At 38.8% G+C, this 12809-nt stretch overlaps 1 protein-coding gene across 2 annotated transcripts in view; it reads right to left on the bottom strand.

Annotated features, from left to right (window-relative positions):
* The window catches only part of zzz3 (zinc finger ZZ-type containing 3), a 91291-nt gene extending 78875 nt beyond the window's left edge, over positions 1 to 12416 (bottom strand). The window contains exon 1 of one of the 2 annotated variants that reach the window (XM_008114120.3): positions 12252 to 12416. The gene's annotated coding sequence lies outside the window, so the exon portion shown is untranslated. Of the gene's footprint in view, positions 1 to 11759; positions 11893 to 12251 lie in introns of those variants that run through there. The other variant, XM_008114118.2, reaches the window with a different exon arrangement.
* Between the last annotated feature and the right edge of the window lie 393 nt (positions 12417 to 12809).

The following is a 12809-nucleotide window of genomic DNA, read 5'->3' as shown; positions in this document are numbered from 1 at the left end:
CACCACCAGACAACGCCACAGCAACGCATGGCTGGGCACAGCTAGTAGGTTTATAAAGGATGAATAATAAAGAGGAACTAGGTAAGAGTTCTCATAAAAACTGAACCTTGCTTCATCCAACCTAATCAAATGATGGGGATTCAGGAATTGCAGAACATGATCTTCAAAGAGTACATAGTTGAAACTATGGAATTTGCTACCATAGTGATGGTTCCCAGAATCAATGGCTTTAAACGAGCATAAGGCATTCATGAAGAATTCATATTAATGTGATTACAGTCTGTTTTATGTCCTTCCCTTAGAGGCGTTTAACCAGCAGGAGAGCATCATACTGAATTTTCATTTTCTTAGGAGCTTGTTATCGTATATAAATGGACTATCTCTACTTGTTTGCTGTCACAACAGTCCTATGGGATGAAAGAGATTGATCTGATGAGAGAGGTTGATCTGTCTGAGGCAACTTGGTAAAGTTCTTGGATCTGATGAAATTTCCAGTGCCAAAATCTCCCTCAGGTTTCATGAGACTTACATTATCACCATCTGGTCACCTTTAATTCACTCAATTAAAAAGGTATGACTGGACCTAAAGAATGATTCACACAGCCAGTGCAGAAAAAACCCCAAGGGAAATCTGGAGGGAAAAACATACAAATCGGGCTGAGGGAGAAACAAAATCCAACACTGAACATGAGGCTGCTGCCCAGAAGAGGAAATGAAAAATCCCATCCCATGTGAAAGGAGGAGTATGAATCCAATGAACAAACAAATTTCACTGTGGAACTAACAAGTTTAGGGCAATATTGACAACCGTTAATAATGATGCTATTCAAATAATTAATGCATTTACATACGGATATCAATTAGATTCTATTGATATTAGTGTGTAAATGCATTATTAATTTATTAATCTCATCGCAAAAACTACACGTGATACAGAAAAAAAATAAAAACATTTGAATTCAGAGCAAAAAAGTCTATAAGGATGACCTAAAGTTATATCTGATGAAAAATACTTGTTGGCTTGTGGTTAATTGGATTCTATTGATATCTGTGTGTAAATATTTGATTAGCCTCATTGCAAAAACTACATGTGACAGAGAAAAAATAAACACAAATCTGAATTCAGCGCAAAAAAACTCTATAAGAATGACCAAAATTATATCTGATGAAAGTACTTGTTGGCTTGTGTTACATGAATATGATGTGAAATGTGTAGACTTCACAGTATTCCTCTGTAATGTACCATTCATCGTATTTTTGAAAGTTGAGGTGATGTGCTACTCTCATTTCTGATTATTACAAAAAGTTTGATTTTGTTGGGTTGTGTAATTGGCCCTCCACATTCACAGGAGTTAAGAAAAGCCTGAATAAGTGTACCACACATAAACACACACATACAAAACATACACTACAGATTCTGACAGGCCTTATGACACAACAATCTGAATTTAAAAGACTTCTCTGCCCATCTATTGCTTCCCCATTCACTTCTTTTCTTCCCCCAGTTCTCATCTCCCCTCCTGCCCAGTAGGACAACTTGGACTCCACTGCCTGTCATTGTACCACACACCTTAACATGACTATATGTTGGTGATGAGGAGTTAAAGGACTTAGCAGGGAAAGAGGTGGATCAGTGGGCTAAAGCTTAAAATTTAGGCAGAGGTTTGTGGTGAAAAGAGTGATTGATTTCAATGATGATATGGCACTGTTGGAATGACAGCAGAGGAGAAGCAAAAAGGTTTGGTGTCAGGAAGTGAAGCTAATTAACCAGTTAAAAGTGAAACCGACAAACGTGGAAGACTCACTGTAGTTTTGACTCTCAATCTCCTTTCAGAGGCTATTTAAATGTATGACTTACATACTCACAAAAATGTACAAGAAATTAGTGGCTAACCGGAGATGTTTGTCCTTGTAGCGTCCTCTCCCTTCCAATCTCTGACACTATTTTCCAGGATAAGTCACATTCTCCTGAAGTGGTGCTAGGGATATTTTTTAAATGTTACTTCTATGGAGAAATTTATCAGAATTGTCTCCAAAAATCAACTCTATATGAAACTAAAAGTCAAACTAGCAGCACATTGAACATCCATAACTTGTTTCAAGACTGTTACAAAAATCAATTGCCCATTTTACACACTTTGAAAGGACAAACCAAAGCTGAACTAATTCTGGACCATTCAGCTAAGATGAAGTAACAATGTAGGCACATAAAAATATACAGTCACATTTTAAATTCTTCACTCACGCTTCCATACAATATTCAGCCAAAAGTTATAGATTTCCAAAATCATATTTCAGAATTTGACAATATACAGAGTTATCATTATAATAAATTAGCTATTCTTGGGAGTTTTTTCCAAGCACAAATGTATACATCATACAACCATTAGCAATACTTTCACATGTCTCACTCACAAACACAATAAACCCTTTATTCCATATCATGAATCCTGTAACCTTTACATATTTGAACAAGCAAAGAAGTTCATTCTGAGTTCACACAGGATCATAAACATGCAGAAGGGGGAAGGGTGGGAAATAACTTCATTGGAAACTGAAAGGGCATATGGTGCTTTGTTTATAGAGAACCCATATGCAACTGCATTCTGCTTTGGAAAGTAATGATCAGATAAAGTATTTATTTGGTGATCTTCTATTCTTCAAAATAGTTGGAATGTTTCACAATTCATTTGAATCCAGGAACTACTGGACTTTAAACAGGCTGGTCACTGTTAACTTCAAGGATGAATTACTACAATATCTCTTACATGGGGCTGCCAAATATGTTTAAAAACTAGTTTGACCAAAAATATGTAAAAATCTCTGCCTCTTTTTCTGTAAGATTTTCCAAAACCTGATTGCATTTTCTTCTGAATTTTTATTAATTCACATTGTTTTCTTCCCACACTGAAATTTGAGCAGATTAAATGTACTTTTTTCAATCTGTGTGCTTATTTACAAAAGTAACTCTTACAATTTCTGCCTATTCAAACTTTTTAAAACTTTTCTCCAATTATACCCAATCAAGACATTCAGTTTAAAATATGCAGTTTATGAGCAGTTTTTTCTATAGAAATATCCTGTAAACTTCACAAATGTTTACATGCTCAAAATAAACTATACACTTTCTAACAACAAAACAATTGAATAGAATAATTATCACATCCTACCTGTACTAAAACTCTTGGTTTCCAAGAAGCTTAAGACTCAAACAATTACTCAACATATGAACAATCCTGATCAGTATCTTGCAGGAATCCAGGCAACCATTTTGATTACCAACTGAGCACTTCTCCATGGGCCTTCATCTACTAGGCTAGGAATGGGGGCGGGGGGGGGGGGCATACCCCTGAAAATTTGAAAATTGTTTTGAAAGTTGTGGTTAACAAAAATTTGTGTGGAGGTGCAGGATGTAAGTAACTAAAATAATATATCAAAGATGGAAGTAATCTCTATATATTCTGAAGTAAACAATTAACCCGTACCCAACTTATCATGTTATAAAGTTTACTTTTCCCCACTCTTACACGTTGTGGTACTGGGTCAAGCACATCAGAAATGTTTACTGCATGTGAATTTGGATTGCCTGCTCTGAGTCCCCTCAGAGAAAGAGGGTGGTCTATAAAGTATGTATTATTTATTATTAGACAGCTGTAACCATTACGGAAAGGATCTCTAGGTGATACAGCATTGACACATGCTCAATAAATCTGGAAACATCATCTCTGGGAATAGTTCTAGAAGCAATGGAAATGAAGTACACATACTAAATTATCTGGGGTTATATACGAGTATCACTGCTCAACTTCTATCCCTCAGGATTAACTTCAAATTGTGAAAAACCCACAAAAATATTTTGTAGATCATAATTTCATAACCATATTTCAACATATCTAACATTATCAATACAAGTTGCTCCAACAATGCAACCATAAAGGAGAAGTACTTTGCCAAGTTATTCTTATGATAAACATTTTTGCCAATATACCACTCTGGAAAATATTCCCTCTAATCAGACATTGCCTCAAATTAGAATTCTATTCCTTTCTGGCTTGATGTGGATGAACAGCAATTCGGGTGCATGCTGGCTAACACAAGTTCAAGGAAAAATATTGGCTGCAACTCTAGTTTCTGAATTTGATTCAATTACAAGAAAATGTGCAATGGAGCTTATTAAAATTAATGTATTTAGCACATTTCAAGTGTTTGTTACTAAATCTGATTGGGGAGTTGAGAAAAACAGGGTTTTTATACTGTAGTAAAATACAGCGGGGCAAACGCTTGGAAATTTTTAGTGGACTGAGAATCTTACTTTTTCAACAAGTTCTAGAGTTCACACATGCCAAAAGAAAAAAAGTGAAATGTTTTGTACTAAATCAAAATTTGGAAGACACTTGAGATTATATTTATGAGATTTTCCCCATTTTTTGAAGTCTTGTGTTTTTTCAACATTAAGAGTCCCTCCAATTTTTTTCAAAGCACAAGGAATTTGAATTTAAGAATGAAAGACTGTATTAAACATATATAAATTACTTATATGAAAAAATATTGCTAAATAAATAGAATGTTGTCACACATAGTGGAAATAACAAGTGATTGGAAGCACGATAAATCAGTGTGCGCACAAACTAGAGAAAGCTGTTTCTGGGACTATGTCTCTTGTGAAAGGAAATATTTGCTACTGAAATTAGGAACTGAAGACATGATGAAGGCTTTCAACAGCACCCTAGGATTTACAAAAATAGGATCTAATAAGAAAATTAAAGCATGATATGATGCTCAAGTGGCACTTTCAGCCCAGTGATTGTTTCACAAAGTTTTCTGTTAAAAATGCATGTAAGAATAAAAACAAGTGTATATGATCATGCAGATCTAATATTACCCATATATATGACCAAACTTCTTACCACAGATTAAGAAGCTAGTCTTATCTGTGTAATTAAAACCAGACTCAAAGGGAAGTCTTAATAGTTGCTTGTTTCTCTCGGAGGATGGTCATATGCACACTCTGGAGAAGGTCCTTTAAACAGATGACTTGCAGTACACTATTTGGAATTTAAGAGAGATATCTAAATCTCCCTTTGGCAGATTTTAATGTTTAAAACACTGGCACAAATTCTCCATCATACCAAATTCCCACCATCAGCTTCAACATATTGCAATATCTATTTTCTGAATATTACTAGTAGAAACTCTGGTGGCCTGATGGTTATATAAGGTCAATTAGAAGGAAGGCTTTTAATTTTAAGCATAGTGATGTAAGAACCTTCAAGTTGCCTACTGACTTATGTCAACCTCTTTAATTTCGTAGGATTTTCTTAGTCAAGGAATATTCAAGTGGTTCTGCCAGTTTATTACTCTGAAATATAGTCTAACAAAACATGGTATTAATTGGCATTCTCCCATCCAAGTACTACATAGAACTGACCCTGCTTAACTTCCAAGGTCAAACAGTATCTGGTGACCATTAGGGTATTTAGTAAGGAAACACCAAGCTGTAAAACATGGCTGAAAAAGAAATACAACAGCAACCCAATTCTAGTGTGACACCAGCAAATAATTACTTAGATTGGACATAGTAACCGCTTTCTCAGCACTTTAGCACACAGCATAATTTGACTAGTGCTGTAGTAACATGACACTGCCCCCCTAGTTTAAAAGTGTATAATAATGCTTCACTTAAAAATAACACTAAAAAACTTTATTAACACAACACAATTCAGTTGCACTTAAAAGATTACACAAATAATTTTGCACAATCAGAAAAAAAAATCCTTTTTTTTTTCAAATGAAAGCCCTGGAACTCTTTGGGGCCAGGTTTGGGAGATACTGTTTAAAGTGTTTGCTAGGTTTCAAATCCCTAAAACCAGAATTTTATTATATTTCAATGAGCAGTTGGTCTATCTCTTGAACAATTGCCACAACAATATTTATCACACATGATTTAATACAACCAGATATGCTATAATTATTCTTTCAAATAACATTTAGAATCGGGTGCTCATACATAACACATCAGTGACAATAACTCCTATCGAATTCAAAGGAACTTCTCTTGGAATTAATGAACATGACTGTTTTGAAATATAAAACTTTCTAAAAAAAGTGTGATCTACAAACTCAAGTTGAACAATCAAATTCAGATTGTTGAAATTAAGTCTAAAAATAAACCATGTACAACTAACATGCAGTATGTTTAATCTTTTTTTATGGTGCCACAGAATTTTACTGGTTTTGCTACAACTGACTAATACAGAATCTACCCAATACAAAAATGTAAAAGAAAAGGCATTATTTCATATTTCCTGCTATGCTAGCTATATTTCCTTCAGCAATTCATTTCTGACAGCTAAACCTCCACAGTGAAATAAATGATAACAGTGATTCTGTTGATACATATGTAAGAGGAGTTCTTGCAATGTAATCACATTTGCTGGGTGGTTGTGGCAAAAGGAACAAGATAAATTCAAACAGTTCAGGACAAACAAGTTTATAGAAAAATATTGCAGTACATTATGTACTGCACTATGCCAAAATCATCTAAAATAGTGTATCTCTAGCTATCAAATGTGGAGGACTAGCAATTTCTTTTTGTTCCAGGGATTTGTACAATATTTGTATGCATTGACAACATCTTTTTCCTTGGAAACTTAATAGCAACCAGTAACCAATGGCTTGACCAGCAACAGCCCATTGTCAACCACTTACAGTAACGTCTAAGATTTAAATTTCCATGCAATTCTGCTTTTAGCTTTACATGAGGCATACAGAGAAAATCCTTGAATCATGATATGTTGGTAAGTGTCATCAAGTCGACTTCAACTGATGACGACTAATGAATAAGAGATCTCCAAGTCACCACATCCTCAATGACTTTGCCTAGGTCTTGCAATGGAAGGGACACAGCTTCCTTAATTGAGTCTATCCATCTGGAATTTGGTCTTTCTCTTTTCCTATTACCTTCTGGCATACCAAACATTATGGTATTTTCAAGTGAGTTATGCCTTCTCATGATATGCCCATCCAGTATGATCGTCTCAATTTAGCCCTCTTGTGCTCTAGGGAAAATTCAGGCTTAATTTGCTCTAGGACTCATTTAGTTGTCATTTTAATAGTCCATGGTATCCAGCTCTACATTTCAAATAAGTTGGTTATCTTTCTATCAGCATTCTTCATTGTCCAGCTTTCATGAGCATACACAGCAAAATTACTACATACCGTGTTTCCCCGAAAATAAGACCTCCCCAAAGAATAAGACCTAGCAGGGTTTTGGGGGAATTGCCAAATATAAGGCCTCCCCTGAAAGTAAGACCTAGCAACTAAGGCTGTAGCAGAGTTCCATTGGGAAGCATGGCTGCAGGGCAGAACCAGCACTCATTCATACACCGGAGGGAGGGAGGGAGGGAAAGTGCTTGCTTTCTGTGCCTCCCTCCCTCCCTGCCTTTCCTTGCCTGTCCCCCAGCCGTGGCTTGAAAAACCTTCCGTGGCTGCTGCCTGCGCTGCCGTTTCTTCCTTCTCCGTCCTGGCCATGCTGGCCATGCTCTCTTCTTCCCAGAGGCTTCTGATTGGCTCCTGGAGCCCGGGCAAGGGAGGGTGGGAGGGAGGGAAGGAAGAGGGCTTTCGTCCTGCTGCTTCTGCCCTTAAAGGTACAGGACGCATTGGGATTCTCCTCTCATCTTCCTATCCTATGCCATGAAACTGATTATTTTATACTATTATTCTATTGCCATATTATTATCATCATATTCTGTTACTATTATTATATCCCATTATTATATTATCCTATTAATATATTTTAAATCATTATATTATATTTTTCTATTATTATTATTATATCATTATATTATTATTCTATTATATTTTCATATTATTATATTATTATTCTGTTATTATTAAATTCCATTTTATATTACCCTATTAATATATTTTATATCATTATATTCTATACTATTATTCTATTATATTATCATATTATTATTTTATTATTATTAGCATATTCTGTTATTATTATTATATTCCATTTTATATTATCCTATTAATATATTTTATATCATTCTATTCCATTCTATTATTCTATTATCCTATTATTATTATATTATTATGCTATTCTGTTATTATATCCCATTATTATATTATCCTATTAATACCATATTATTATCATTTTCTGTTATTATTATATCCTATATTATATTATCTCATTAACATATTGTATATCATTATATTATTATTATATTATCATATTATTATTATAGTATATTATATTATTCATCGTTCATAACTACATTGAAACTAGAATAGAGTGAAATCAGCGTGGAAACCTTGTGAAACCTAAATTGCAAGAGGTACCATAGATTGTTGTACATGTAAATAATGGTAGTAACAAGAAATTCTTGATAGGATTCATAGTTTGTCTGGTTATGCTGGTTTGTGATGACAACTACTTTACAGTATATAATAAATGTTCATTTTGTTGTTATATATGTGAGCTCTTCTTCATGGAAAAATAAGACATCCCCTGAAAATAAGACCTAGTGCATCTTTGGGAGCAAAAATTAATATAAGACCCTGTCTTATTTTCGGGGAAACAGGGTAATAATACCTGCTGTAAGGAAAAAAAACCTTTTACAATTGAGAATACATGGTTTAAAAATGGCTAAAATAATTACAAGTTCTGCCAACAATATGAGTTTGCAGAACTGAGGTAAAATTATACATTTGCCTTGGCTTCTTCTATTCAGCTAAACTATTTTGAGGACATCTGTATGTCGACTACCTCTTATCCAAAATGATTGGAAAGTAGAAGTGTTTGGGATTTTGGATTATTTATCATTCTGGAATATTTGGATATGCATTCACAATAAGAAATCTCGGAGAGGGGACACAAGTATAGACCTTATACACACAGCCTTAAAGTAAGCTAGCACAATATTTTTATAACTTTAAGAAAGCAAAGGTGTCACTATTTCAACCACCCCTGTGCACAATTTTGGAATTCAAGCAGTCCCCAGGTTACAAACAACGCAAGTTCTGTAGGTTTATTCTTAAGTGGAGTTTGTATGTAAGTCAGAACAGGTACATTTCATAAGTGTAACTCCAGCCAAATATACACATATTTTAGCTTTGAAGAGCACAAAAAAGGGTGAACACCTCTGTGGTTTTGTTCTACTGTGAGTGTCCCTGTTCAGATGATTTTACCTCCTATTCCGTCCCTGTGATAATTGGGTTTTGAAAAAAATGGCTTGTTGTGGAAACAAGGATTGGAAATCTTCAGTGGAGACACCTTTTCCCCATGAAAACTCTTCCAAGAGTAAATTTCCTTTCTGAGGGGTAGATTTTTCTCAGGCCCCTTCCACACAGCTGTATAAAATCCCACATTGTCTGCTTTAAACTGGGTTATATGGCAGTGTGAACTCAGGGCCCTTCCACACTGCACTTAATCCCAGAATATCTGCTTTGAACTGGGTTGTCTAAGTCCACACTCAGATAATGTGGGATTTTCTGCCTTGATATTCTGGGATAAAGGGCTGTGTGGAAGGGCCCTCAGGACCCTTCCAAACACTCATATAACCCAGAATATCAAGGCAGAATAACCCACAATATCTGCTTTGAATTGGAATATGAGTCCACACTGCCAAATATCCCAGTCCAAAGCAGACAATGTGGGATTTTATTCAGCTATGTGGAAGGGGCCTCAGATAACTCAGTTCAAAACAGATATTGACTTGGCTTCCAACAAGTTTCCGGGTTCAATTCAACGTACAGGTTATTACCTATAAAGCCCTATACGCTTTGGGCCTAACCTATCTTTGAGACCACATCTCTTTCTATGAACCAGTGTGGGTTTCAAGATCGGCAGGGGAGGCCCTTCTCTCGGTTCCACCACCACCCCAAGCACCATCTCTCTGTGGTGGCTCCCCGGCTCTGAAATATCCTCCCAAAGAAAAGATTAGCCCCCATCCTTCAATCCTTCCGATTGAAGCTTTTGAGGTTGACAATTTGGCACTTTAGTTATGAATTGATAACAGCTAGTTATCCTTAGATGTTCTGTGTTTTTAAATTGTGCTATTTTGATTTATGTTATAGGTTGATTGTGGTTGTTATTATAATTTTTAATTAATATTTTATAAGATTTTTTATATTCATGTACCATTTTATATTGTACTAGCTGTGCCCGGCCACGCGTTGCTGTGGCGTTATCTGGTGGTGTTGGTGAGAAATTGTTGAGGTAGTGGTGGTATTGAATGTCTGTTGTATGGCTGTCTTTATGTTTAGTATGCACACTGAAGTGGATTATATGGCAGTGTGGAGTCAAGATAATCCAGTTCAAAGCAGATAATATAAGATTCTAAATGGGTTATATAGATGTGGAAGGGCCTTGAGTCTACACTGCCATATAATCCAGTTAAAATCTGATAATCTGTGGAAGAGGCCTGTCCCTTGGGCTGTCCCCTGGGCTGAGTAGGTTTGCTAGGAGACCAAGTGGGTGGAGCTTAGCCTTCTAACTGGCAGCAATTGGATAAAAACAATTATTCCTCTCCCTGTAATTAGGACTTTATTTTTCTTTTCTTTTTGTTGTATCAACCTAGAGCCGTGAATGATGGGTTGTGTTGTCAAATTTCGAGGTTGGGGGGCCTTTAGTTTTGTTGTTTTGTCCACTGCCCTGATGCCATCACTCTTTTATATATATAGATAGATAGAAGAAGATGATGCATCTTGTGGTGCTTTTGTGGCGCCCCTTTGGGGTGATGGGATATAAATAAGGTTTATTATTATTATTATTATTAGTATTATTATTATTATCTGCCTTGATATTCTGGGTTATAAGGGCACTCACTTCCTGTTGTCTCACCCTTGGTCTTAACCAGGAGTCATTTGTAAGTCAAATGTTTGTAACTCTGGCTCTGCCTGTATTTTGGATTTGGGAATAAGAGATATTCAGTATGTACTGAAAAGGTTATACTTTGGAAGAAAGAGCTAGCAAGACATCTTTGGTTATTCCCTGGCTTAAAAAACCCTTTAAATGCATGGGGTTGAAAGAAATATAAACATACAAGCAAAGTAAAAAGTAGTGAAGAGCAGTGGGCGCATTTGGTACATAAGAGCAAAAAGCAATAGAAGGCTAACTTCACCAGAATTCTCAATTATGGTTCTGCAGGCCAAACTGAATTCGACCCGAACGAAAGCAAGAAACAAACCAGTAAACATGTGAGGAAATAACACTGTAGCCCGGGCGTGGGCAAACCTGGGCCTTAAGCGGCTGAGGTGGAAAAGGGGCCTGAAGCTGTTAGGAATTGTGGGAGTTGAAGTCCAAAACACCCGGAAAGCCCAAGTTTGCCCATGCCTGCTGTAGCCTCTTCCCCTCCCTCCTTCACGGTGCTAAGTAAATACTTCCCGCCACAGGTGGCCGTTTTGGGGCAGAAGTCTGAGGGAAGCGATTTCTGGGGGCTAAGGCAGGCCATCAACCATTGGGTTGCATCTCGGGGAATATAATGCCCGCCATGGCGCCGAAGGGCCAACAGGGGGCGCCTCGGAGCCGTGAGGGAAGAAAAGGGGGGGAAGGCCGGAGGGAAGGCGAGCGGGCCAAGCGGGGAAGAGAGGAAGAGAAAGAGGCGCTCGGCCGCAGCGCTTCCTCCGTCTCCCGCTCTCTCTCCGCGGGGCCGAAAAAGCCCCGCCCCTCCTCACGCGTCAACGGGCTCGGAAGTTGGCCGCCCGCTCCTTCTTTCCCTCCCTCCCTCCCGGTTGCCCGTTACCATTATTACCCATCACTCTCAGCGCAGCGCCGCCGCCATCCCTGCTTCTGGCCAGCTCCCACGGGAACAAGGGCTGACCTCGCGAGAACTCCCCCTTTCAACCTTCCCCTCCTCCTCCTCCCTCTGAGAACCAACATGGTGGAAGAGGCGCGCACGTGTCCAAGATAGGAAAACCAATCTGACGTGCGCGCACGCGTTCACTGAGGCAACTCGAGGAAGGGGAGGGACGACGGAGGTGAGCGTGCGCAGGCGCACAAACATCCCCCTTTCACTCCCTCTCTGTTTCTCCCCCACCCTTCCCCACAAGGTTCATTTTAGCGGGTGGGATTCGAACAGGGCGCGTGAGCCTCCTCCTCCCTCCTCCCCTCCGCACGCGCCGATCACATGAGGATTATAACGCCACCTCCTCCTTTTTCCATCAGTATTTCCCCCCTCCCAACACACCATCCGGGTGCCTTCGCCTTAACCCCCCCCCATTCGTTTCTGAGCGGGGGAGCTGACCTGGTTGCTGAGAGACGGAAAGCTCAGCCCGCCGGAGCCGAGGCGCTCCTTCCTTGTTCTCTCTCGGAGCCAAGCCTCAACGTCAGCGCCATCCCCCCTCCCCTCCAGTAAACAGCGCCTCGCGGCGGCAGGCGGCGCGCCTTCCGCTTCCTCCCCTTCCCCATATTCCCTGCGCCGCCCGCGAGGGAGGGAGTGGGGCCCGCGCGCGTCCTGCAGCTCCGCCTGCCGGCTGAGGCGAAGAGGAAGAAGGCCTCCCGGGAGGAGCGGGGCGGGGGGCGGCCTCTTTCCAATCTTTCCCCCAGATTCATCAGCCATTAAAGGGGGTATACATTTGGGGGAGGGGGCACTCCGTGGATACATACATATACTGTCCAGTTTTGGGCACCGCAATTTAAGGAAGATACTCACAAGCTGGAAGGTGTCCAGAGAAGGGCGACTGAAATGGAGAGCAAGCCCCATGAGGAGCGGCTTAAAGAGATGGGCATGTTTAGCCTGCAGAAGAGAAGGTTGATGGGAGACATGAGGGCCATGTATAAATATGTGAGGGGAAGTCATAGG

The sequence above is a fragment of the Anolis carolinensis genome, chromosome 4 (assembly GCF_035594765.1).
Source record: "Anolis carolinensis isolate JA03-04 chromosome 4, rAnoCar3.1.pri, whole genome shotgun sequence".
NCBI lineage: Eukaryota > Metazoa > Chordata > Lepidosauria > Squamata > Dactyloidae > Anolis > Anolis carolinensis.
The sequence above is the reverse complement of the archived record's forward strand: the minus strand, read 5'-3'. Positions and strand labels throughout refer to the sequence as shown.